The sequence below is a fragment of the Barbatula barbatula genome, assembly GCF_947034865.1.
Source record: "Barbatula barbatula genome assembly, chromosome: 3".
NCBI classification, from domain to species: domain Eukaryota; kingdom Metazoa; phylum Chordata; class Actinopteri; order Cypriniformes; family Nemacheilidae; genus Barbatula; species Barbatula barbatula.
In genome coordinates, this window is record NC_136764.1 from 27,354,202 (window position 1) to 27,362,340 (window position 8,139).

The 8,139-nt window shown below is 37.1% G+C and overlaps 1 long non-coding RNA gene across 1 annotated transcript; it reads right to left on the reverse strand.

Moving 5' to 3' along the window:
- Window positions 1–220: 220 nt before the first annotated feature.
- LOC306892390 lies at window positions 221–3,193 on the reverse strand. The gene is made up of 5 exons (XR_013786461.1): window positions 3,105–3,193; window positions 2,382–2,430; window positions 1,900–2,007; window positions 1,670–1,718; window positions 221–644 (listed from the first exon to the last, which is right to left on the reverse strand). It is a non-coding gene; the product is annotated as an uncharacterized lncRNA (long non-coding RNA).
- Between the last annotated feature and the right edge of the window lie 4,946 nt (window positions 3,194–8,139).

The window sequence follows — 8,139 nt, forward strand, 5'->3', positions numbered from 1 at the left end:
ACGGGACAATCCTAAAAATTCTACAGAAAAATACCATTATTTTACAGATTTTTGCTAAATTATTACGATCAGACACCAAAATCTGATCTTCAAAATTACTGTGAAATATCCTCAACTGCAAACATACTCAAGCAAGCAATACAAAATATATACATAATTTTCACTATTTCAATTAAAATGTCGTAGGAAATTAAATACAAATAAAGTAAACACCACTATTGATTCTAAAATCCTTTTATTTAATGAATTCAGATGTCAATTTACAATATCAACCAATTATTCACAAACAGTTATTTAGAACCCCCCAGGAGGAACTGAAAAACTAAAAATGGTACTTCTCCATGTGTGTAACGTGTGTCTGTAAGCATTTCTATCAAAATGAGGTCAAGATTTCCCCTTTGAAATGGATGGAGGAAGCAACAAATTGTGCTTGAGCTGAGGGAGTTGTGGTCTTCTTCATTCTCCTAACCCTTGGGGGCTCTGTATAAGGTAGTTCTGATAACATTTAAGATTCCTAACTATACAGTGTATTATTAAGTAAAATTAAAGCATACCACAAAAGGTCAATGAAACTGTAACAGAGGTGCAACCCAGCAGAAAGATCAGACTTCCTCCAAATGGCCAGTAATCGTCTGGTTCTGCTCCTGGAGGGAACACAAACACAGAGAGAAAATATTACTGAAATGTCTTTACTGTAAAAAGTAGGATTTTATTTATAGTTCATTTTAAATGAACACTGCTGGACTTTCACAGGAAATCAGTTCTGTAGCATTTTCCCAAACAACTGCAGAAAATAGTGACTACGTTTTAAATGCAAAAAACTACTCAAGAATCCTCAGGTTCTTAGCTCTGGTCTGTGGTCAAGCAAACCCACACCCACAGATCAAGCAGTGTGTATGTTAACACGGCTCCCAGCTAAGAAGCTACAGGGATTTCTGCTAAACACATGGTGTAAATGACAACTTTTCAGGTCAATGTGGCTTGTCTGGACTTTTAAAAACTTGGATTACGATAGACAAGCAGTATGAAGGCCTTTTAATGTTTTTGTAAAGTTGTTTTTAACGTTTGCAACAAAGCCGCTGTGCTACAGTTGTTTGGGAGGATGCAGCAAGCTGTTTTCATGTGAAACTCCAGGAGTGTTTTGTGAATTGAAAAAAATAACCTGACCTTCTTTCAGAATGAGAGTTAGGTAATGACTGAATTTTAATTTAAAGTGAGCTACCTTTTTAAACAAACGTCATTTACATTTTCTATGAGACATTATAGTTAAAGGTTTTTACCCAGAAAAGATGTTAAAGTCAGTTAGGGTTAGAGTTAGTTAAAGCTATTTCCTGGATAACTTTGGGGAATGACCAGCCAACTTGCATTACTGTGCACTCCCATTGTGTTACAAATACTACTGGTCAGCATGATGGAAAAGTCATAGAAAACAGGAATTCATGTTTATGTGTGGAATGGAATTCATGTTTGTGCCACTATGTACATTTTCATATTTGAAAGAAGTTGTTTAACCATTGTTAACCATTTGGCACCACTGGATTCATACACCGCGCATATAGTAGATGAGTACAATATTGTTTGTCTTTGTGCTGACAAACTGGCAGTAATATGGCCACTAGTATACACATACATTCACAGTCTTTATGTCAGGATTAACATGAATACTCACTGGCTCCTAAGATCTTGTGGCAGGAGACTTTTCATTTCCAAAATGTCTGCTTCATGAGGGGAAAACACACAGACAAACAAAGAATATTAGCCAGTTTATTGTTGAAGACATAGGCATGCAAAACTGTTAATCAACAGCCTCACACATACATTCATTCTTACATAATATTCTTATTATGACTGATGTGAACTTGGTTTCATTCTCTGTATGTTGTGCCTCTGCTTGCCTACCTGTCCCTGGGTTTAATGCTGCACCCCAGCAGCCGGTGATATCTTGTCACTCCTGGTTCTTCAGCCTTCTCATGATCACACAGGTGATGCACAACTACAGGTTCTTTGCTGTGTGAAATACAGATGGACACAGTGAAGAATATGGTAAATGGATTGTTCTTGCATATATAGTGCTTTTCTAGCATTATCAACCACTCAAAGCACTCAACAATACATGTCTATCATTCACCCATTCACACACTGATGGCAGGCTCTACCAGGGTGCCAACCCATGAGGAAACTCATGAGGGAGCCCTAATTATTTACACTCTCAACTAGATAAGGAACACCAAATAAGAGATAAGCATTCAATCTCATTCAGTCTCTCAGACTCACCAGGATTTATTAGGCAAATAGTATGATTCATATAAATACCTCTTAAACATTCAAATATTGCTTCCTTAAAAAATTTGGTAGTATAGGCTGTATATTTTTTAACTTACTTTGACTTTTCCCTCTGGCAATCATCACCTTGTCTTGATGAGCATCTCTCTGGAATTAAAATAATATTAGTAAATGTATGTATTATGTAAACACATACATAGAACTTAACATACATTTACTGTGTGTAATGCTGCTGCTACACTGCAATTTCCCAACTTGGGATCAATAAAGTATCTCTCTCTCTCTCTCTCTCTCTCTCTCTCTCTCTCTCTCTCTCTCTCTCTCTCTCTCTGTCTCTCTCTCTCTCTCTCTCTCTCTCTCTCTCTCTCACACGCACACGCACACTGTGACCAGAAGTTTGGCTGCATTGTAACTTTTAAATTAATATTTTCAGAAGGCAGTAAGGCTGTTACCACTCACCAAAACTGCTACCGTTATTACACAAGCACGTTATAACAACGTAACGTAAGTTAACGCTATTACTGAGCTGTACATTAGGTTGACTCAGCAACAAGTGTCTGTAATGTTAGTAACATAACGTTAATGGCATTATACATATTTGCTACCCGCAAACAGAACAAGCAAACCATCTCGACTAAAACCACACTCAATATTAACGTTGTGTTACCACATTAACCTGTAACATCAGTTAACGGTAATTACTCTGCATTTTGCTAGCTAACCTAACAGTCTGACAACGTTACAGTCTAAATTATGGATATGAACACAAACATGACTTTAGGTTATTAACTTAGAAAAATAACAGGGAGATGTTCTCTTACCTGATATCGCCAGTAATTCATTAGGAGTGGATCGACAGAGTAGCGCTGAAGTCCTGCAGCTGCAGCATTCAAACTGACGTACTTTCAAATTAAGGCGCGCTCAGTGCTCATTGGCCAGTTTCCTGGATGACAGGCGCATTGACCAATCATACAAATTCAAGTTCAAATTCAAATGGCTTTATCAAACGGCCTTTACCTTGTACATATTGCAAAAGCAAGCGTTTGGATTTAAACATAATAACAATAATAGAAAACTTAATTATAATCTATACTGTTTGTATAACTGTTACTACGATTGACTCAATCACAATCACAGTCACAATCAATCAATCTCAGTCAATAAGTAATTAATCACAATGAATCAATCAATCTATCAATAAGTTTGTGTCAATTACAATTGTCATTAAAACAGTAGTAAAGTAACAGGCTACAGTTAAAACAAGTAGTCTGTTGTCAATATAACAGTAATAACAAATAAGAAGAAACTAATATATTAAAATAAAATAAATAATTCAATTCAATACTTTAAAATAGTAAATATATAAAAAAACGAATATTAAGCGTGTGTGTGAAGGTAAAGGTACTTAATTGTCACATACACATACATGTAGCAGAATTCATTCTCTGCATTTAACCCATCCCTCAAGGGAGCAGTGGGCAGCCAATCACAACGCCCGGGGTTCTATCTGTGGTTCATTATTTTTTCCCTGGTTGGTCCAGGAGTGTTAACACCAAGGCTGTATTTTGTAATGTGCCTTTTTTGCCAAGTCTAAAAATAAAGTGTTTGCACCACTGTCATTTGTGTTATTCTGAATCTTGCCTTTTGTGAACACTTAACAGTAGTCCACACTAAATCACAAATGGCAAAAAAGTTTCTGCTGCACTGCTGTCTTGATGTTGGATTTTATCACTTTTTTTCTCATTTACAAATTGCAGAGGGTAAAATCTTATTTCATTGTAAAACTGCACAGAGCTTTGATGTCTCTCCGTCTGTCTGTCCCTCTCTCTCTCTTGAATGTAAAACCACATACAACTAATGAGATTAACCGTAAAATAAAATAAAAAATCTTAAATTGACAATATGGAGATAAACCTTTATATAACGAGCAAAACGTTTAAAAACAGGCAAATATCATAATTATTACAGTAATTTTCTGTAAAAAAATAGGAAATAACTGTAGTTTTTCATTATTGGCATAACATGTAAAATAACAGGCAGGTTGTTAATTTACAGATTATATCTGTAAATTTACTGTTTTTTATACTATTTTAAAAAAACGGAAAAACTACTGTAAAAATTTAGAGTAATTTACTGTAAAATTACATTTTTTTTTTACAGTGTGGGTAGCCAGTGAAGGGTTGATAAAATTGGGGTTATGTGATCATATTTTCTGGTCCTGGTTAGAACTCTGGCAGCTGCATTCTGAACTAACTGCAATATAACAGCCTCTGTTGGTGTAAACACAGATTTAAATTTTTCATAAATAGAAAAATGATTCTCAATCACATTCAAAGACACATTCGTTGACTGTAATTTCAAAAGATCACTGCATGGGTGCTTGGCTCTCGTGTAATCTTAAAGCTCATTGTTTCATTTCTATGCCTTCACTTCCCTCCCCCTCCCTCTGGCTTTTCATGCCATCAGCATGGCATTGTGCTGGGCATCCGTGAGTCTAAACTGAACACAGTGGCCTAGTTTATCAGTACCTGTGTGTTAGACCCCTGCTGTGTTGGCCAGGCATGCAGGCAACCGATAACCAAATCTGTGAAAAAACAGACTTGAACGGAACAAATCACAACTGAAAGGGTGAAAATAATCTTTCTGGAAATCTTAGTTCACAACAGAATTCCAGCAGGGTGTGAAAGAAGAAATGTTCTCAAAGCATGACTGCTCAAAAACAGTGTTTTACACATATCTTGTTTACAGAGCAGTGGCAAAACAGTTGAAAACGTTCTCCTTACCTTACTTGGATTGACAACAATATAACTTTATCTGGGTCAGATTTCCCAGGCAAGTAAGTTGTCTCTTAACACACATTTAGTATATCAAGAATGCAAATTAACCTGAGATTTCAAATTAAAATACAGAAAAAATATATAAATATGTACAAAAATATAAAATAATCCAGTAATAATAAAACAAAACAGCCCTCAAACATTATGAACCTGATTATTCCAACCAGTTTTCATCAATCTGCGTATAAATAACAGGATTAACCTGTTTAACGGTATAATGCTTACCGCAAAAAAACATTTGAAACGCCAATCATTCCCATTTACATTGGTGGAGTGCAGATGAATTCAAAATGAAACGATTTTATAAATATGTATTATTTGAACTTTGATAGATATTTTGGATCACCTTAAACAAATCACACAATCACACACTCCATGATGGCAAAATTAGACAACAATATATAATTTCATCGCGTCATTGGACACATCTGATCTACAAACAAGTTAATGGGAAGGATTCATATTCCTTGCATCCAAAATTGGACTTTGGAGTGTGAATTATATGCATTCAGAAAGCGTAAAGTCATGTTATTTCAACCCAGACTCATTGCAAATACGTACATCTGCCTACATTTCTGCATAACCCAAGATTCATAGCTCCAGATACAAATCGCTGCATCTTTCGGGTGTTAACGTCCACTAGAAGCGCTCAGTGTTTACAATGTGATTGAAAAATATTAGCTTGTTCCGTGCTTATATGGTTGGGAAGTGGGTAGATTTAGGTTTAGACTTAGAGTTTAGGATTAGGGCTTTGCTTAATTTGCTTAAATGTAATTAGTGACTTAGCCAACCTCATGTCTTTTCTTTATTTTATTGCTTTTCTGTTCCTTTTGTAATGTTTCAATGAATCACGGATGTTCAGTGTGGTCTCAGACTCTTTGACAATTCTGTTCATGTTTATTACATTGTTCCTAACATTATAAGTGAATGTATCACAGCATGAGGGCACAGGCATTCCACAGGGCTATGTGTTACGGCCTTTTTGATTCTTAATGGAACAGACGTGTGGGCCTGTTAAGGTGTGACATGAGGAAACAATCCATTCAAGTGTCCACTCTTGTGACACCATTCAAGTGACACCATAGTAAGTAGCATGAATTATGGACAGCATGGATGAACCTGCCAGGATGCTGTCTCTCAAAGAAATTGTTTGTTATTGAGGTGAGGAGATAAGATATGGAGGAGCAGATTAGAGATGAGTTTTGACCTCTTACCTTGATATGAAGCCAGAGCTCTGTTAAAAAGGATGTGTTGTTGGGTTGTTAAAATTAAGCGTTTTGGACAGATAACCTTTAGTGGAATTTTGATTTAGAAGTGGTGCGTTATGGTGTAATAACATAACAAAGGGATAAAAAGGTGCATTTAAGACATACTGAAGAGTATATATTCTTCTTCTTATTATCATTATTCTTATTTATAGAATAGTTCATACAGTAAATTTTTAAAAAGTATAATGATAGGAGGGTGACAGGGGGACCAAGAAATTGAATGCTAGGCAGAAGTATCTGCATTAGATTGGTGAAATTCCAGTAAAATCCCAGCGTGCACCCCCCCCTTCCTGCCTGCTAATGTAATCAGAGGGAAGCAGAGGGTGCTTCCCAAAGCTACGGCTACCAGATAACACTCGTTTATCACACGTTGTTCCACACGCTGGCCTATTCAGACCTTCGGTGACTTTCAACCCACGTCTCCCCACAGCCCCAGTCAGGATATGGTAGCATATGGTTGGTCACATTTTGCAATACTGAGTTTTGTCAAGCCTTTTTAACACACAAATTACAATCAACGTTCATCTTCATTTAAGGCAAATTTAGTGCTATAAACAATGCAATCAATAAATCTTGTGACTAGCCTTAGTGAACCTGACCTCAGAATGTAATTGGCTTTCAGTTTCACAAGTGAAAAAATGGAGACATAGAAGGGCCCCATAATCTTATAAGTGAAATGCCTTGAGCTAACAAATGAGACGCTTTGCCTGCCATTTGTCAAAGTGCACCAGGGGAAAAATAGGCTGGAGCTGGTCTGATTTGTCTTCTCAGTCAGTAGACAGTGGTGGCAAAAAGCCAAAATACTTATTTCCACACACTCACTTAACCCTGTCGTCTCTGGAAAAAAACTCAGGAGGTTCTCATCTTAAGGTTTCTTGCTCAGGTCTGGGTTTTGGCATATTTGATCGAAGCAAACAAGCTCCTCGTAGGGTAAACCTTGTGGAATCCTCAATCCCCCGGAGAGTCCAGCTATGAGAGGGCTGGTTTCAGGGCAGTCAGTGAGGTGTGAGTCTGGTGAGTCCAAAGCTCTGGCTGTATCAAAAGAGGTCTTGTGTTTGAGACCCTTGAGTCAGCTGGACCAACTCTCTCTGTTTCTTAATCCAGCCTCCTTCCATGGAAATATTAAAGGTCTTGGCGTGACATCAGGAAAGAATTACCTGCAGATTGACTTTTCTATGGTGAGTTAAGAGATGCCAATCTTCATTGGTGGGCAGCGATTTAGGAAAGCCTGGTTAAAGCTACCCACCGTTCTGGAGCTTTCTGTCAGATCCAATTCTCCTACATATGGCTGAAGGGCTGAAAATAGATGCTCCTGGCTCCTTCTGACCTTGTGTATGTTTCAAAACCAACTCTGCAATCAGTATGAATAGTGAAACTGTAGGCCACATAAAGAGGAAACCGAATGAATGGGGAAAAATTGTAATAGTATGGGGGCTAAAAACAGGAAGTCCCACCTTTCAGTTAAAGTGCCTTATTGGCAAATGTATTGGCTGGTCTTTACAATAGACCTTTCTCTAGACATGTATATGTGTCAGCTGGGCAGGCTAAAAGAAATTGAACATTCAAGGGGGTCAGAGATGACATCTTAACCATGATAAAACCATTGCAAAATGTATGTCCTCAGGGTTTAGGTTTATTTAAAATTGCACTTTGTGTGTGTTTAAACAAATTCAATTTCATTAATGAGCAAGCACAACATCTATGTTTTCAACCATTTCTTACTTTAACCTGAATCGGTGCAGTCAGCCGGT